The following is a 20,163-nucleotide window of genomic DNA, read 5'->3' as shown; positions in this document are numbered from 1 at the left end:
AACTGTTATTGGTTCTCCGATGATAAGGTAAAGAGAAGGGAAGCATATAGCAGTGGGAGCTGGGAGTCGGATGCATTCATTGACTTGGGAAATGGATTTGCTGGGGGTGCTAGTACTGCCTACAATCAGTGGTGGAAGAAATATTCAGATAATTTACTTAAGCACAAGTACCTATACAATAATGTAAAAATACTCCATAACAAGTAAAAGTCATGCCTGAAAAATCCTATTTTTAAAATTACATAAGTATTAGCAGCAGATTGTAGTTAAAGTATTGAAGTAAAAGTACAGTAAGTGGTGGCTAGCTTTACTTAAGTGGTTCCCGACCCATGAGAGGCCATGAGATGAAAAAATAAAGTTCAAATACAATACACAAATCTATTTAGCTTTAGGATTATTTCTTTAATATTTGATTTTTGCTAAAATATTGGATAATTTGAACATTTATTGACATAAAACTATGTCAGAAGTATTTGGTGGAGCTGTTAACAACTCATAGACATCCGAGATGTGCTCCCAAACTTCACCCGGCTTTTTGGAAGATCTCAAATGCCAAAAAGGCTGGAAATCACAATCATCATCTATAAAAATGTTTGGAGTTTTAAAAGCTTGTTTTGTTATCCATTGTGTCAAATCTCTGGCATTGGGGCAGAGCAAGGGCAGAGCAGGAGACCCCAGGCGGGTGGGCTGTGAGTTGGTCTTGGGCTGGGGTTAGGGCAAGTGGCCTGGGGCCTGGACATCTCAGGCAAGGGCCCTGGGGCCTGGACAGATATGCAAATTTGACTGAAAGGCAGGACAGATGGTCGGTATCCCTTCAGAGGGCAACCAGGAGGACAACCAGATGTGCTGCTGACCGCCTAAGCTCCGGCAGGGGGTGGGCAAAGAGGACACTGGAGGCAGCTTAATATTGGGAGTCTGACAGGTCGTCGGGTGGTGTGGTTGACAACTGGGAGTCTAGGAGCAGAGCAGGCTGTCTCAGTGGAACGACTGGTCGATAAGCCGGACAAGCCAGAGAACCAGGTGGTTGTTGAACCACAGGAACAGAAAGCTGCAGCATCATGGGAACTGGGAACTGTTGTGGCTCAAGAACAGGGGGCTGTTGCAGCTCAAGAATAGGGGATTCAGCAGGAGGAGAGTTCAGCAGGAAAAGAAGATTGTTGACGCCCAGCAGGGACAGGGGATGCAGGAAGCAGGAGTGAAGAGAATGCTGCAGTCTCTGGAGGTGAATGCAACAGGGGATCTAGGCAAGGGACATGGCAGATCAGGTGCAGGACATACAGTACAGGCAGGGTACCAGCTGGAGCCAAAACAGGATCAGCAGCAGATGTGCTCACAATGTCTTTTCGATTAGGCAGTAGATCCAGCAGTCATGGCTTAGATGAAGTGTGGAGTATCAGAGAAAAAAAAATCATCATTCTGCTTAATGCTGGGGGTCACATGGCAGTAGGCAGAGTATTGATTTACAAGAATTGATCCATACATTTTTTTGACCTCATTCAAGGATACTGGGCCCATGTGTAGCTAGTTTGTATTATTGACAGTGTCCATGGGAACTGGGGCTGGAGTTGGAAGAGCATGATCAGGTAGGATGCTAGTCAACTCAGGTGCAGAAGTAGACTAAAGGCTAGCAGTTCCAAGTGCAAGCTGAAGTGCAACGGAGGATGAAGTGGCAGGCTTGGGGGAAACAGGATAGCTTGGCTGCTTTGAGCTTACAGGTTTGGAGCAAATCCCCAGGACCAGCACCAGGCTTTGAAGCCAATTTGACATAGCACCCAAACTGTGTGTTTGCAACATCACGTGATGCTATTTACCCAAAAATACTTTTCCCCATAAACTTAGGTTGTGAAAGAGATGACTGTTAATCAGCGGACACATTTTCTTGTGCATCAAAACCCCAGCAAAAATTATTTGTTTCACTATCAGACTTTGATCGATTTGGTGTGATCACAATCATCATTGAACCTTTTTGGCTTCATGTGCCACAGAGCAACCTTTTTTGGTATAGGTGTTCACAAAGTGCTCTGTCCACCCAGGTAGCACATCTGTTGTCTACTAACTGATGAAGTAAGAATAGACAGGTATACAAACACAAGGAGCTAATCATAGAACATCACATCACACAGTTGAGTGGGGTAGGCACTGGAATAAAGAGGGAAAGGCAAGGATTGGTTAACAATGAAGACAATGAGGGTGTGACAGGCAACAACAAGGGCAAGGCTAATGACGCTAAACACAGAGCAAGAGTGGAGGGGAAAACAGCCTGAGCAGGACTAAGGCAACACAGGAACAACTCAAAACATTATAAACTGATAAGAATAAAACCAAAGCAAGGCAAAGATAAAACTAAAGAAAACAACATCAAGCTCAAACACAACAAAAAGAAACACAACTGGCAAATGCAGTTATCACAAACAACTTGTAAACTTGTGGGCTTTTCAGATGACATTTTAGACGTTCCCAACTGGTTTTGGAACTCTGACTATGTTTAACGTGGTCATCCCACATAACAACAGTATACAAATGACAGAAATGAAAATGACAAAAAAGCATGTTATGTCCCCTTTAAAATTTGAAATTTCTATCAACTGTGATGAAAACCTGATAATGGGTCTGTTTTTTTATCTTTATCTGTCTTTGTCTTTCTTGCAACTATCACACTTTCTGTTTTATTTTTGTGCTAAGCTTGCTGCAGAAATTGATGACCATAACATCAGTTTAATAATAAGAGTCTATAACATATTTTGTATATCGTTATTAGGCGGACAAGGCAATTTTGCACAAGAAGTGAGGAGTAAGGATTTTGAATTTAAGAGCTTCGGTGTCCAGATATGTTACTTGATAGCAGTTGGAATCACCTGGAAAAGAAGAAGTGCTGAATTACACATTCCCAGCACCAGAAAGACTGAGGTTAGCCTGAGCAGTGATAGCTGAGTAGACAAAGAGCACAGGGAGCTACAGAGACTGAGCTTCATCAGCAGAAAACCATTTGATTGGCAGATGATCTGAGGTGTGCAGTGCAAAAACAGCACAGTAATGAAAAGAATTTTGCCACATTAAAATGTACATACGTATACATATGCCCCTTGTTGAAACCAAAGCCCCCAAACCCAGATCCCAGAGCTCTTGAGCTACAACACAAGTGAGAGACAGTAAAGGCAGCACTACAAGGGCCAGAGTTGCATGAAGATAAATTTGAACAAAAATGAACCATAGTAGTCACTGTGGAATGATTGTTTTGTCTGCCAAAATAATAAAGATCACTTGAGTGTCCTTAAAAAAAAGATCTACATCTCCCCTTGTATTGAGTTTCTTGTATAAAAGTCAAAAATCTAATGACCTAAAGTGAAGTAAAAACTGAAATGGTGTTTTGACTGAAAATTTAATTATAAAGTCTGTTGTATTGTATGGGTAAAGCTGAGTTCAATCAAAGTCAAGCCAGAGGGCATCACGGAGGCCTTTGGCAAATCATAATTCAAACAAACAGGATGAAAAGAGATGCATTTGTAATGACTTGGCTGAATTGTACCTTGCAGCAGCAGCAAAAGCAGCAGCCGCAACAACAACAGATGGTCAGTGAATGGAGAGAAACAGAAAATAGGAAGGAATACAGCTGATGTGCTTGTGTGTGTGTGTGTGTGTGTGTGTGTGTGTGTGTGTGTGTGTGTGTGTGTGCATCGCATGCTTTTAAAATGTGTATGTGTATGACCTATACTCAGTGTCTCCACTTCCAAACCCCCTCTTTCAATGCCACACACAGATACACAGACAAACTTACACAGTACAAACCAGAGGAAAACAGAAATGTTACTTCTAAGTGTGTGTTGTACTGTGTCCAGTTTAACATCCTTGTTTGACCCAGTTTCAACTCAGTCATTGGCTAAGGGCTTCTCTGTTACCATGCTGACAGACCTGCTATTAGATATCTGACCTGTGAGTGGTCTGTTAGCTCTTACTTAGCTCTTTTTCCTATGACAGATGAGGCCAAAGGCTAATGGAGACTGTAATGCAGTTTGTACCCCAGTGAATTTCATCTTGCTATGCTGGTTTTACATTGGAGTCTTTTTGACTGCACTTCTTATCCAAAGGGGCCATTTAATAGGGTGTCAAGGCAGCATTTAATGTACAGGAGCTCTGCTGGCAGCTGCAAACCACCATTAGACAGCAGTGTGAACACTTGGATAAAGGGTTCAATGCAGCGATTGAACTGAAAAGAAAAGGGTAAACCAAAAACTGCACACCATGCGGCTGAGATGAATGCTACTCATGGCAATTTGACAAAAAATATCCTCAGAGTCAACTTGGTAACTTTTTCTACAACTTTCAAATGTATCTCTCAGGTTTCACCAGACTGTGAAATGTGTTAAGGTTAAGGTTGTAATTGTAAAATTAATTATTACTATTTTGTCAAATTGCTTCATCCAAGGTCAGACATGAACTTTCATACTTAAGTCGTAGCAATGAATATACTATTAGTCTCCCATTTGCAGGTCCATTTCTCTGCATATGAATAAATAAAGCTCCACGGTGGCAGGGCCCCGGGGGTGGATGTTGTGGGGCTGTTGACATGACTCTGCTAAATCGCATGGACATCGGGGGCAGTGCTTCTGGATTGGCAGACTGGGGTGGTGGTCCCTCTTTTTAAGAAGAGGGACCGGAGGGTGTGTTCCTTATCAGCCTCCCTGGTAAGGTTTATTCAGGGGTACTGGAGAGGAGGGTCCATCGGATAGTCGAACCTCGGATTCAGGAGGAACAATGTGGTTTTCATCTGGGTCGTGGAACTGTGGACCAGCTTTACACCCTCTGCAGTCGAGGGCTGCCCTTTGTTACTGATTCTGTTCATAATCTTTATGGACAGGATTTCTAGGCACAGCCGGGGTGTTGAGGGGTTCTGGTTTGTTGACCTCAGGATTGAGTCACTGCTTTTTGCAGATGATGTGGTCCTGTTGGCTTCATCAGACCGTGACCTCCAACTCTCACTGGATCGGTTTGAGTGTGAAGCGGCCGGGATGAGGCCGGGATGAGACTCAGCACCTCCAAATCCGAGTCCATGGTGTGTGGTGTAATGGTATTTTGTTTACATGATGATGGCAACACAGGTGAATGCTGGGAGTAGTTCCGGGGTTGAAGCTTGGTGAGACATGTGCCGCCTGTAACCTGCCTTATTGAATGAGAGCAGGGTTAGGTTTAGGGTTAGTGTTAGTTCAAAGCAGAACTACACAGTGTCGTTATTGTAATATAAGGACCCACAGCAACAACACAACAGAGTGCACTCTCCAGGTCAGCGATGAGATCCTGCCCCAAGTGGAGGAGTTCAAGTACCTCGGGGTCTTGTTCACGAGTGAGGGAAGGAAGGAGCGGGATATCGACAGGCGGATCGGTGCGGCATCTGCAGTAATGCGGACTCTGCACAGATCCGTCGTGGTGAAGAGGGAGCTCAGCTGAAAAGGAAAGGGTCTAGATTTACCAATCAATCTTCGCTCCTACCCTCACCTATGGTCATGAGCTTTGGGTAGTGACTGAAAGAATAAGATCGTGAGTACAAGCTGCCAAAATGAGTTTCCTCCATAGGGTGGCAGGGCTCTCCCTTAGAGATAGGGTGAGAAGCTTGGTCATCCAGGAGGAGCTCGGAGTAGACCCGCTGCTCCTCCGCGTTGAGAGGAGCCAGATGAGGTGGCTCGGGCATCTATAGTAGTTAGGATGCCTCCCTGGTGAGGTGTTCAGGGCACGTCCCACCGGTAGACACGCTGGAGAGACTCTGGGCCCCATTCTAAAGATCTATAGCGCATGGCGCAAGTGCCTTTTGGGCGTGTCCAAATCCAATTTTGCTATTGGAAATATGGTCACTGCGCCAGGTGCATGGTCTAAAAGGGATGGACTTAAGTCCCTTCATCAATCATAGGTGTGTTTTGGGCGAACACGCAGTAAACCAATCAGAGTGTCATCTTCCATTCCCTTTAATATCCAGCGGATAAGCAGACAAGCAGACGTTGCTCTGAGATCCATTCTCCACAAGAACACCAACAACTCACTCTGTGCTGTATATTTTCACGTCTCCTACAGTCACGTCTCCTACTTTGTTTTCATTTATTTATTATTTGATTACAATTTTGGTTCTCTTTAAAAATGGTTTTGTTCAGTCATGTAGTAAGAGGTAAACTCTTTTTAATTGTTGAAAGTATGTAAACCTGATCCATGTCATCTCCATAATATGTGTTAAATATTGTTCCTAAACTGTTTTAATCATGTTAGACTTTCATACAGTTGTTAGGACTGTCTGCAGCGGCACTCTCCAAGGTGCTGACCCCCCCTCCCAAAAAAAACCAAACAAACAGTGGAAGGATCATTCTCATTTAGTTCGTTATTTTTTACAATTAATTAAATCTGACAAATATTATGATCCTCGCGACCCGACCTCGGATATGCGGTATAAAAGATGGATGGGTGAATGGATGGATGAATAAATAAAGACAAAACAGAAATTAAAGTAAATATTCCATATATGTTCAATTCAGCCATCCACTGTATTACTGTGAATATGAAATGTGCTGTTACAAGTTATAACTATAAGTGGATACATTACATCCTTGACTAAATCAAAATTAGGTGCCAAAATTAGTGCTGTTTTTTAGTTTAATGAATTTTAAGAGCACCCAACTGGTTTAAAGGGTTTTAATAAGTGTCTCTTACATTTGAACTTAATAATGGGAAATGCAATCCTTCAATTGATAAAACCACACAACTGTAATGTTGCATGCATCCAACCACTTTAGATGACACCTGCCATCTGTTCTTTAAAGCCCAAAACACATTATGGAACAGCATGATGGGATTTCAAGTGTGCACTTTGCCTTTCATTAGTGTTGTTTCCATTACCAATACATTGTCTGCCTCCATCCTTATAGATAATGGAGAACTCTTATATTTAAAGAGACCTACAGTATAGAAAGAATCTATTCAAAGAGAACCAATCAAATTTCAGGGATGATAGGGGAAAGTAAGCTTTCAACAGCATTACTATATTTAGGTTTATTACATAAGTTTTATTTAAAATAATGCCTTTGTAAGGTCCTAAAACCAGAGGATCCAAGAATATTGGAGGCTACACCACTTAAGCAAAATAAAACGTGAGTTGGTTGAGCCAGCTCTTGTCACCTCATCCATTCAGATTGCTAATAAACTTTTTAATGAAAAAAGTGTACAAAACACTTACATAGATGTTTGCTTGGTAGAGCAGTATATTTCAGTACTTTGATCTATTGTCATGGCCTCGGAGGGTTAAACAGATTATGTAAACAAAAAAAAAGGAGTCAGTTTTGTCAAGTGTTCCGCATGGAAATATACATACTGTATATGTCATTGGAGATTTGCAAGATCTTGGCACAATTATAATCAATTCAGGTGCTGAACTGTTATTTTAAAATTCAAGCAGAAGATCAAAAACAAGCTCTCTGTGGTGTGGAAATGTATAGGGTTTTCAAAGTCAGAGACTGTGGGCCTCCCCTCAGACAAAGCTTGGATAAAGCTGCCCCCCAAATCACACATTTAGTCTATTCTATGTGATGTTCTTTTGATAACTAATGTAATAACTTTTCAGTTGTATTCACTGAGCCTCCCCTGAAAGTTTTTGGAGCCACCCTTTAGATGCCTACTTCCCACTTTGAAAACCTCTGGTATAGGATACCACACTGAGGACAGTGATATGAGAGGATGAATACGTTCCAGAAGACGACACGGATGAGGAGGAAGAAAATGAAGTATAGACGTCTTGTCCTGTCAGTCCTATTATTGGATAATGAGCATACTCTCCAGCCCTCCTAATACAGTTGCAAGTTTCTAGATTTTCGTACGGACACCTACAGTCCTCTCTGGTTGCATATTCTCACATATTCCTTCTATAATAGAACACCTTCAGTCACATTTCTTTTTTGTTATTAAAGTCCCTAACACCCCGCTTCCTGTGAAAATCTCCTGACTTTGGACTGGAAGGATGGGAGGTATGACAATGAGAGAAAGCTCAGAACAGTCTCAGACACACGGCCAATACTTTCCAAATGAGACAAATCCAAATCTAGACATGAAATGGTGTTAACTTGAAAAGTATTCAATGAATGTGCTAGCATTTCCAAAAGTAGATATGTTCTAATGAGACACATTTTGACATTTTTTGAATTCCAGTTTAGGAAGACAGGTGGAGGCTGTTTCTGAAATTATAGCCAAATCCTTTTTGTCATGTCAATACAAAACTAAATCCTTCTCTGTGACTAAATTTAATTCATGTATACCCACATCAACACTTTTTATCACACACCCAACTGCAAACACTTGGGGACAGATTTAACAAGTGGCACAAATGTGTCTGCAGTTTTCATTGAGTTTGCAGTTGCAATCTGACTATGTGTATTTAACATCTGATTTACTCAGACAGCAGCTCACATTACTACACAATGCTACTCATACATGTGTGGTTTTACAATACTTAACACACATGTACCTAATTACAGCAGTCAATAAACACATTCATGGGGAAGAAAACATGATGAAGTGCTATATTAAGACAAATCAAAGGCACACAAAATATCCACAAGCCAACGCAACCAATGAATACATAATCAATCCCTGTTAACATGTCCTCTCCTGATCCTTCCCCAAATACATATAGAATGAGGAGAGAGACACACCTTGCACCTGAAAAACGAGCACAAAAGCCTGAAATCTGGCCCACATGGCTCCATCAATTGCAGAAAAAGCTGTAATTCCTGATGATCACTTTACCACCTCTGGTTACTTATTGAGGAAAGCCAGTAATAACATTATATGTATTATCCATTTTCATTACACATTACTGGAGCTCAGTCAGTTCTTTCGTTTGCCTGCAGATGGCTATCGGTCTTCTCTGTCTGTCTATCATAAGAGAGAGAGAGAGGGGGGGGGGTGCAGTCAGAAAGAAAGGGCTTGGATAATTGCTGTAATGCTAACAGGTTTTCAGAGGAACAGTTGTTAAAAAGACAAACAAACAGAGAGAGAGATAAAGAAAACTGGGTAAGAAAGAATAAGACAAACAAACTCTATGGTAAACAGCTGAGAAAACAGCAGCATGACGAGCACACAAGCATCTCTTTGGTCCCTTATTTTCTATCTGCAGCCTGTTCTTCCCATTCTTCTTCTTCTCTAATCCTTCTCTTTTGACAGCTATTCATAGCATATCGGCCAAGTGAAAATGATTTGTTTATTTTTGAAATAGACCAATTTTCTTCTTTTTTGTTAAGGAACACTGTAGGACATTTGTTCACTGCTGAAAATACCTGTCTTCAGGATGGTATACTTTAAAAACATTTTTTTTTTACGAACCTCAACTGAACAACAGCTGTTTATTAAATTCTCCCTTTGATAAAATGTTGGTACAGTGTGAACACTCTGCTCACACCTTGTACTGCACAACTGTATGGTCAATTAAATTTGGATGGACTGCCAATCTCTTTGTTAGGGGGCGTACAATGTCATGCTTGTAAAATGAGTTGTGGTTGCGGAAAGGTGGTTGAAATAGCTGTCACATTAGTACAGTGGGGTTAATTTATGTTTAAAATATATTTGTATTAGTAAAACTTTATGCTGTGTTGATTTATAGCTGAAATTTGTTATTAAAATTTACCATCATATGTAACTATTTAGCCTTCCAAAGCCAAGATTTCATGTGGGGCTTTTCCATTATACAGTTCTAGCACTACTTGGCTCAATTCGACTTGACTCTACTCGGTTTTAGTACCAAGCACGTCGTTTTCCATTGCTTCATAGTACCTCCTCAACGTGGGCGGGGACATCACAGCACGGCTGCGCAAAACTTCGTTTTATATGCGTCACAAACATATAAACAATGGAGGACATAGAGGCAATGGTGTACTTGCTGCTCAGTTTGTGGCTTTCTGTCACACACAAAGCAAGAGAAAAGAGTCGAATCACTGTAACACTGTTGCCGGTATTTAAAAAAGGCGGGTTTGATTCTTGTGTGGGACGTCATGCTCATGACTCTTCCAGTGAAGACTCTCTGAGCAATCAGTGGCCGGCAGCCTGTTGACGTCACATTTTAATATTGGCTCAGCTCGCTTGGAACCTCACCAGAGCAGGTACCAAAAAGTACCAGGTACCAGGTACTATCCCTAGTGGAAAGCTAAAAACCGGAGCCAAGTCAAGTTGAGTAGTGCTAGAACTGTACAATGGAAAAGTCCCATTATTCTATCATCAGCAAGCTTTCAGACTGCTGTCATCAGAGCGGGGGCTCTCGGGCTTCAGAGGTTAAAAACTAGAGTTTTGTTTGCAACTTCTGCTGCTGCTTTTGTGTTTCCAATGTAGTTCAACTAAGCCTCACAGCAGTTCTTAATCTATAGATTTGTGTACATGGACCTGATCTGAAAGTCGCGTCCATGTACAGGAATCTGTAGATTTAATTTTCTGCCATGAGATTGAGTTGTGTAATCAGGTGCTGAAACTTTTTTTTTTTATTCCCCAGATAAACACAGTATAAACATACTATACAAAACCTAACTCAAATGCAACTGGGTTATGGTTCAACCTTTGAAACATATAGAAGTCATACAGCATATGGTATACTTCAACATTAAGATATCAAAACCTGTACAAATTCTGACAAGACCCTCCTCTGAGATTCACACACACACACACACACACACACACACACACACACACACACACACACACACACACACACACACACACACACACACACACACACACACACACACACACACACACACACACACACACACACACACATTTAGCATGGCAGCCATCCCAGACAGACTTCCAGTGCGATGCAGGGCCACACAGGAGTCCAATTACCCAAGATTCACATGCCTCCTGGCTGGCATGTAGTCTACGAGCCCTCAGAATGAACACACATACACACACACACACACACACACACACACACGCCAGTACCTGCACATGGGCAATGAAGTGGCATTAGCATGAGAATACATGAGTAAGGAAGGGCAGGAGAACAGCGTACTAATTAGTGTTTCATCTCTAATGTCCAATTAAAGACAGTCTTCACAAGAAGTAACCAGCTATCCTAAAGAAAAAAACAGGATCATCGTCTCAGGGTTGCTCATGCTTTTATGGACAGTGCACCAAATGAAAGCAATGCAGCATGGTCCATAACTTATGAAACATTTTCAACAAGGCACTGTCCAACTGCTGACACAACAAACACTAGCAAAAGCAGAAGTACAAAGACATCTTTAGAGTGTGGCAAAAGCAGGCATTACACTGCAATTGTTAATCAAACTAAAGTTTATTGGTTGTTATAAAAGAAGTGCACTGATGGGAGTAGTCCTCAAACCTCCAAGTATAATGTGTTTATTAGAGCTGGGTGATATTTCAAGATCCAGACATGTTTTTAGATACAAAAAAATACTCTGCTTGGAAAAATATTGTGTGTCTGAACAGTTTTGTCCACAAAAAAACACAATTTGCATAGGCAGTAAGATTTGTACATCTTTATAGAGCTACAGTGTACTCTACAGGGATGAGTCATAGAAAATCAGCTCAAAATGTTTTAGTGGGTTTTATTTTTATCAGCTTTTCTTGTTTTTTGGTGGTGGTGGTGGTGGTGGTGGTGGTGGGGGGGGGGTTGTATAAAAATGCATTTCAGTGCAAATTGCTGTCCATATAAATATATGTTTGGTTTTTAAACATAAACAAAGAGTGCTTATGTAAAGCTTTGCAAAATGGGCTGCAAATCCAAGGTTTTGTTGGTTGCGTCTAAAATATTCACTCATTAAATGCTTTTGTTTGAAAGCAATGCAAATTGTGTCACAGTTGGGTCCATAATTGTTGCTGTTGTGTTGACTGTGTGAGGGGCTTTTAAGGCACATACCCAGTATTTGAAATACCTAAAAAAAATTACTTTTTAATCACATGAAATCGCATGTTTGCTGTAATGCAGAGTTCACACACTTTATATTTCAGATCTGAGATACCTTCCATCTCCATCTAATCCTATCAACATTCCCAGATTTCAGGAACAGCTTTAAAACCTTGTAACTCTTTGTTTATGCCGTATATGAACAATCAATAGAAACTCAGTGTAACGCTTGGTGTGTGTTTGCAGTTTGTGTGCACTGTAAACCCGGATAAGTTGATTGTACTCAAACCGTTTGCGTCAAGTGATTGCCTCAAATGGTTTGAGTTATTAAAAGTGGAGAAAATTATTTTGTTTAAGTACAGTCAACTTAAATGTACAATAGTCAGAATTTATGTTTTTAAGTTATGTCCACTTTAATGGTTTAAGTAATCAACAATCTTAAAATAGAATAAAATTGTGGAGTCTACTTAAAAGTAGTATAGTCAAAACTTAATATTATAAGTTTAATATACTTGAAATCCTAGTTTTACTAAAATATGAATTCATTAATTAAATTAAAATATTATGTTTGGTACAAGAAAATTCCAATTAAATTCTTCTTTTGTCAATGAACACATAAAGCAGTACATTTTATTTTTTTTATTTAAATATACAACAAAGCAACAGATATGTAACAATGCTCTGAGTGAAATAACAGGTGCAAATCCAAAATTAGACCTTGTTTTCATAAAATTATCAAAATGGGTCTTTGCCAACAGTTACAACAGTATATTTTACTTTTTTCTGCAGATATTACCTAACAGGACCTTGCAGCACATAGAACATGTGTATTAAATTATAAACGATTTCCATGTCCTTCCAAATACGATGACAGCACAGTTTTTTAATTACTTGTTCTGTGAACAATTTTAAAGTTTGAAAAAGAACCTAACACAACAAAGCAGACATTAAGAACAAGTGAGGACATTAGTTGCTAGAAAAAAAACCTGAAACTTTCTAACATGTGTCCTCTGTAGAATTATTTCAGTAAAAAACAACAGTAGATACATGCAGTACAAGATTTATCACATAGAAAATACAAGAATATTTGCTTTAGTGACTGCAATGTATTTGTGCAACAATCTAGACACAAACATGAAGAATTGTGCCATGAACGTGAATGTGTCTTACACTGCAAGGTCATTCTTCAGCTTTTGAACCTTTGGAGGTAGCTCACTTCGACCCAAATTTAGCATTACCTGCTGGATGAAGGTAAAAGTGTTTCTCAAGCACTTTGGGTACTGCAGGTGGAGTGCATAGGTAAAACCAAACAAGAGGCACATTGCTTGAGGTAGGTTGGTGAGTACATCCATGACAAGGCTGCCCTCTAGGATGATCCCCACTCTTGAGGGGTTTAGTTGTGGCAATGCTGAGCTTGCTGGGTTTGCAGCGCTGGTGTCCTCATAGCAGAGGATTCCCACTGGAATGTTTATGGAATCTCCCTCATTAAGAGCCTATGGTGAGAGAAACAAGACAAAAAGAAGTTCAGCTCAGTTCTTGCATAACTCCCATGTTTTAGCCTATAGTGTTTAAAAAGCTGTGTTCTCCTCTCACAGATGGCAGGGCAGTACTTGCATTTCCAAAGCATTTTAGTATGGCTTTAAACAAAAATAGCATGGCAAATGAGGCTAATGCTAAACGTTGGCATTTTTTAAAAACTATGTTGAATAATTTGAATTTTCCACTACTGTTGCAGAACTGTATGTAGTGAACACACAAGTAGAGAGAACTTCTCTAAAAACACAATGCTGCAATTGCCCAATGTTTAAAATTTACCTGATTTCTACACACATTCAAATTTACATGTTTCAAACAAAAGTTCCAGTTTCAAATTAGTAGTACTTGAATAGAAAAAACAACTCACCTCATTCAGGCAGAAAATGGCATCCTCTTTACAGCAGCCAAACTTGAAAAAAACTGAAAAATGCAGGCAGAGCATGTATTGTCCGAGGAGCATGCAAAGTGCAAAGATTAAATTGGATAAAATTCGAAAATGGCAACTTCTCTGTAAGCTCCGATGGACAAGTACGGACTTGTCTTGTGTTTTGAGCCAATCACAACAGGGCAGCAATGTGGCCTGATGTAAAAATTGATAGTTTAAGTTTATTAAACTTATAAAAATGAGTACACTCAATGACTGTCTCAAACACTCTTTATATACTCATACTGTTTAAGTAATGCAATAAAACTCATTTTTAAAAGTGGTATTAACTCAAACTGTTTGATTAGAATGAACTTTCGGGTTTACAGTGTGTGTGTTTGTGTTACTAGTTATGCTTTCCGGTGCAAGGGGCATTCAATAACACCATGACTGTATTGATCTCTTAAAGAGCAATTTAGCGGAGGTGTTATTAAACGCACAAAAGCACAGAATGAGCAATAACGCACAGTGTATTTCTTGTGGACAGTTAAAATCCGTCATTTTGCCCATTGGTCTATTATCGTTTATGTAGTGTGTGTGTCTTGGTCAAGCGGTGCAAAAATATCATATCTAGAGATATTTCATTCTTTCTCACTCCTGCTCCTCGGTCTGTACTCATTGTATTAGTTACAATGCATCGGTTATTGTTCTGTCTCTGTCTGGTCAATGGTGTGTGCGTGTGTGTGTGTGTGTAAGAAAAAACTCCTTTCAGCTGGCAACACTGAGAAAACGGATGATCACAAAGGGATGTGAGCGATGTACTGTTTGCATGCAAGTGTTTGTGTAAAGTTTGTGTGTATACTGTATGTATTTGTGCTACATAAATAACGTGTGTGTGTGTGTGTGTGTGTGTGTGTGTGTGTGTGTGTGTGTGTGAGGGTGTGTGTTTGTGTGTGTGTGTTTGTAATACACAAAGTTGAAGGGCATTCCAATCAATGCTGTCAGCTAATGTCATCCCTGCTGTCCTGGCTGACAGAGGGCGAGACAGGGTCAGCAGTGAGAAGCAGATAGTAGCAGCTGAGACTGTGACAAGCACTGCAGTGTGTTTGTGTGTGCTATTGTATACACTACCACTAAAGATTTCCAAATGTATCCGCTAATGGTCATGTTTAACATCATATTCAGATTAAATCTAAAATTTGATTTTGACATTGGTGGGAACATAAAAGTGGGCTGCACGGGCCCCCTGCAAGCTAAAAGATAAATAGCAATAAAAATAATGATATTAATAATGCTTTTAACAATATCCACACCCTAAATACAAACAGCTCAATGTGACACACATTGTTGCTTTGAGCATGTATTCAATCTCCTGATAACACCGAAACATATTTCAGCCTCAGCCGATGAGACTGGGATGACTACAAGCAGCCTGGCAAGGCTTTCAACTTGATCAAACACTTCAACTGCTATTCCTGTCACAATATTAGCCACTTCAGCACTAGATATGAACGTGTTTTCAGACTGAAACATGGCTACTTTGTCTTTTAGTCTTTTAGTTTGTCAATTTTGTAAAGCTCCTCATGTGACTTGGGAGTGTGCTGTATCGCCCCGGTGTGTTGTTTTAATGTCTGTCTTTGGTGAGGAATCTGATTTGGCTCAATCCAAAATGAATCCATCATTGCCACTGCATTGTCAAAGCCTCTTGCTTTCCTCATTCCTTTTGCCCTGTAAAGTGGATCTGATACACTCTATTACACCTGTCATTCCTACAGTACTTCCGATCTGTTTTTGAGACAGACACTCCAGTTCCTAAATCACTACTAATGCCAAAATAATTCCAACCACAGTTTAACCCTTTTGGAACCTCTCTCACAGTCACATGTGTTTGATCCGTTTGATGTCATCTCCTCCATGCAAGAAATGCATCCCTCTGAACCTGTTGCAACTGCTGAAAATATGGCGTGAATTTTCCAGACTGTTGGCTTAATATCCCTTGCTCATGGATCCATAGCAAGGCATCACGTATTAAAGGACTGGCTTGACAGACTATGCAATCAAGCTAAGACAATGTGTCCCACAATGCACACACAAAGCCAACGGCTGCTGTGTCTTCACTTCTACTTGTGCTCCTTAATGTCTTCCTGACATATTGGTAGCATCATCATATGTCTAACCCCTTAAACTAGACACATTAATATTTAGTCTCAAGAGGACATCCACAAGCATTCACAGAAGACCTCATACAAACTGACAAAAACCTCCTGTGGCACCAGGTCATGGTCCACATATCTACATCTTGAGAGCCATCTATAATGATTGAGTACTGCAAAGCTGGTAGAGACCGGATGGATAGTGCAATACTCCTGACAAAACAATTGCCTAATACATAGTTGCAAAATCTCATTTTGCACTGGAGGAGAGTTATAGTCATGACAACAGGATGGCCAGCCAGAGGGACAGGCATCATCCTTGGCTCTGAATTTCAAACCTGAAATAGATTTCCGTCTTACATCTCAAGGCCTGGTTCTTCTTGTTTTGTCCAGGCACTTGAGAGTTGTGAATCTATTGGGGTTGCCTCTTGAGCACTAACTGTGACGGCATGATGGTGGGATTTACTATTCTGGTGGCGTTCAAAACTAACAAGAGCATTCTTCCAGTTATTGTATCCCTTTGAGAAGAATGCAAGCGCTGCCTTTTTGGACAGGGTACTTTTCTTTATATTGTCCTATGTTTTCACACAGTGACAACAGAGAATTCCCTTCCCGGTGGGGCTACAGTGAAGTCATGGATACTGCTTGTACCAACTGTCATGAACATGGAGGACTCTATCTGACAGCTTTTGAACTGCAACGCTTTTGCGGTCAGGTTGGTTTGGCTTGACTCCAATCTACAGAATATCTCCAGTTCTACATTCTTCTTCAATGTCACCACTATCACTGCTACTCACTCTGTTGCTGTTTACAGCTATATCAGCTTCCTGTATGTCACTGTATGCAATTAACCACTCTGTATCAACTACTGCAAACGATAATACATCTATACACTGATTAGGCTAGTCACCACTTATTTCATATATTACATAGATTATATATGCACATATGCTATGTTATTAAAACAATGTATGATGTTGTGTCTTTTTTTTCAGCTTCTTTTATCAGGGACATTTTTGCTCTTACAGGCTGATGTTGTAATTTTGTTTTGATGTCTTCATACCCAACTAAGATTAATCATACATGCAGATGAGTCCAAGCAAGTGGTCTCAACGATTTTTTCTGCTGCCAGGGAAGAAAACAAATATGGAAAACAATATAGTAATTAGTTATGTGTGTATTTCCATATAGGAGTGTGGTCAAGCCAAGAGAGCACCGAGCACGAGAATAAAGATAAACAATAAAACAGACCTGACTGTCTAAAACTTTCATCAAGATTGTTTTGCAGACTCAAACACAACACTTCTAGGTGTTTTTTTAAAATGTTTTATTCTTGGTGTACACAATGTGTATGTTACTTACTGACTTTAAACATTTCCATCAATGGGGTGATGCAAAAATCAAACAGTGCAACCAAAAATATAAGTCCTAAATATCATGGGGATGTTGACATGGTGTTGCATAAGGCAACATCAAAAAGTTTCTGCCTAGTAGGGTTGAATTTGGTTAAAAAAGTTTATCACCGTGACATGATGACAAAATTGTGCAACACCAGTTTGATCCTCTTATGTGTGGACCCTGAAGGCGGCTGTAGGCAGTATAATTCACCCAATTTAGAAGACAAGTCTACTTTAAATGTCAAGAAGCTACCTGACTGATGTGTGTGAGTGATTGCGTAGATAGTTAGAATATAAAAAATCCTGCCCAAAAAATGTAACCCTGTTTTAAATCAACATGTTCTTAATTCTGAGAAAGCTAGGCACACACACACACACTCTTGCATGTGCACACACTCAAACATCCATGTAATCATCTGTCTCCATATCTGCCTCTGATTACACCCAGGGGATGGAAATCTGTGTATGTGTAGGCGAAGTTTTTGTTACTTGACACACACATGCACGCATACAGATACGTTCATACCGTTCAACACAATCTTTTACACACAAGGTCTCACATGCACTGAGAGGCACACGCACACGCACACGCACACGCATACAGCACTGCTAGAAGCAGCTGACAGGCCCCAGTTATCAGCAAAGGCAGGGCGCACTAGATAAGGGAGCCGCAAGGCATCATAAACACCAATACACAAAGAGAGAGAGAGCAGGGGGAGGGATGAATCAGAGATGAAAGAGGGAAGAGGAAAAAATTCAACACTCCTGTCAGAGATAATAAAATTCTCAGATGAAGAGCTACAGTGGAGAGAGGGAGAATTAGAAACGCATGGAGGGGAAAGGAAGAGAGAGTAAAAGATGGGGCAGCAAGGTGAAGGGAGAAATGACAAGTGAGACACAAGGAGTAAGAGGGAGAGAGAGAGATAGAGAGATAGAGAGAGAGAGAGAGAGAGGAAAAACAAAGCAGGAGTGAGTGAGAAGATAAAAGAAGAGGGCTAAAAAGAGAGGAGGAAGGGAGAGACAAGAAGAGAAAAAATGAAATCAGGTACTGCAGAAAGAAATACAAGGGATGCACGATATGTTATCCGGTACACCAATATTTTCCAACGTGGTTTGACTGACTGCTGATACCCCCACCTTGTCCCCCACCTGGCTTATGAGACACTGACATGCAATCATAGATTGTATTAAATATAATTAAAAGAAAAAAGGAAGGAAGAAATTAGGAAGACTGGAGTGAATGGACTTGCCAAGTCGGTGGAGCAGTAAAGGCATCTTTGAGTTTATTAGACAAACAGGATTATTGCGTAGGATTCAATATCTCGTACACTCTCCACCTAATATGCTGGTTGCAAACCGCCATCATAAACCAAAAATGAGAGGAAGAAGTTTTTCAGAGTGGTACATCCTGTCAATGGAGGTTTCCTACCTGTGCAGCTGAATATAGCAGCTCCTCAGCAAATTCTTTTACCCTGATAGTTTCAGTGTTTCCTCGACAGAGACTGCCAATAATGAAGCTTAGCGAAAGTTCAGACAGGAAGACCACCTTTTTGTACAACATTCAGAGTTGCTGCACATCAGGGAGTTTCAGATTCAAGCACTGACTCTGGGGAGTATCAAGCTTTGTCAATGAGCTGAATTGTGTCTTAGTCACATGCATGTTCATCAATTGCAGCCTATTTGTTCAAACTCTGTTCAGTCAGCGTGACTGCTCTCTGTGTTATGGGGACGTGTGTGCATGTATTACAAGCCACTTCTTGGACGTATACTGTATCTACATTGCAAGCTGCATTGCCATCTACATCAACTTCAAGCAGCAATTATTTCAAGTAGCGTTTGATTTTATTTATTTATAAGTCGCACTATGGTCTAGATCAGCTGTTGCTAATTAACATTGATCAGCTGCTGGGTCAGAATGGTATGTGTCCAGCAAAGATCATCATGAGAGAAGATGCTTTCTCGCCCCAGTTTCATGGTTGTTTGTGTGGGTTGTGGTTGTGTCCAGCAAAGATATTCTCTGAGAGAAGATGCTTCCTCACTTGTTTTGTGAGGAGTCTTCATGAATTTGTTCATCAAACATGCACTCAAAAGCTTTCAGCAACTACTAAGCATACTAGAACATGCTTCTCTGATGCTATGATTCTGCAAAGCATTGCTACACATCCTGATACTTGTCATGCAACTGGATTGTCAAGCTCATGTGGTCTCTTCATCAAAGGGGAAGGTTAATTTAGTTCCTCTGTCAGCACACACATCAATGTCATTGAATTCAGTACCTCAGTATGGACTCCAATGTGATCTATTGGCCTTTTTATTATGGCCAGGTGCATCGTTATTCTCTAGGGAAGAAGGGCTAAATTTTCAACAGCCCAAGAAGAAGACATGAAGTCCCCTTTCTTTCTGAAGATATGTATGCACCTATTTATTCACATACATGCAGGCTCAGGAATGTTGAAGCCTACAGAACAAACATTGGTTATAAAACCGATACCAATACTTACCGATATTACATTTTTAAGTAAATATAGGCATCCCTAGTTTACATAGTATAAAACATTGATTATACTATTGTCAGCAGCAACTACAGTTCAACAACTACACCATTCCATCATGCATATCAGTTATTACGCAACTTGGACTCCTTTGCCGGCCCCGTTACATTCACAGAAGCTCCTGTCCCAGAACACCCGGAGAGAACCCACACAAGCACGGGGAGAACATACAAACTCCATACAGAAGGTGTCATCAGGTAATTGCTGACCAAAAGCCCAATATCATCGGGTCATTGCTAACCAAAAGCCTTTGCAGGCTCCAACATCATCGGGTCATTGC

The 20,163-nt window shown here is 40.5% G+C and overlaps 1 protein-coding gene across 1 annotated transcript in view; it reads right to left on the bottom strand.

Moving 5' to 3' along the window:
- LOC128364616 (alpha-1,6-mannosylglycoprotein 6-beta-N-acetylglucosaminyltransferase B-like) overlaps positions 1–20,163 on the bottom strand; it is a 133,714-nt gene that overhangs the window by 25,653 nt on the left and 87,898 nt on the right. The window lies entirely within an intron of this gene.

Source organism: Scomber japonicus, chromosome 2 (genome assembly GCF_027409825.1).
Source record: "Scomber japonicus isolate fScoJap1 chromosome 2, fScoJap1.pri, whole genome shotgun sequence".
NCBI classification, from domain to species: Eukaryota; Metazoa; Chordata; class Actinopteri; order Scombriformes; family Scombridae; genus Scomber; species Scomber japonicus.
Note: the sequence above shows the minus strand (reverse complement) of the source record. Positions and strands in the feature narration are given on the sequence as shown.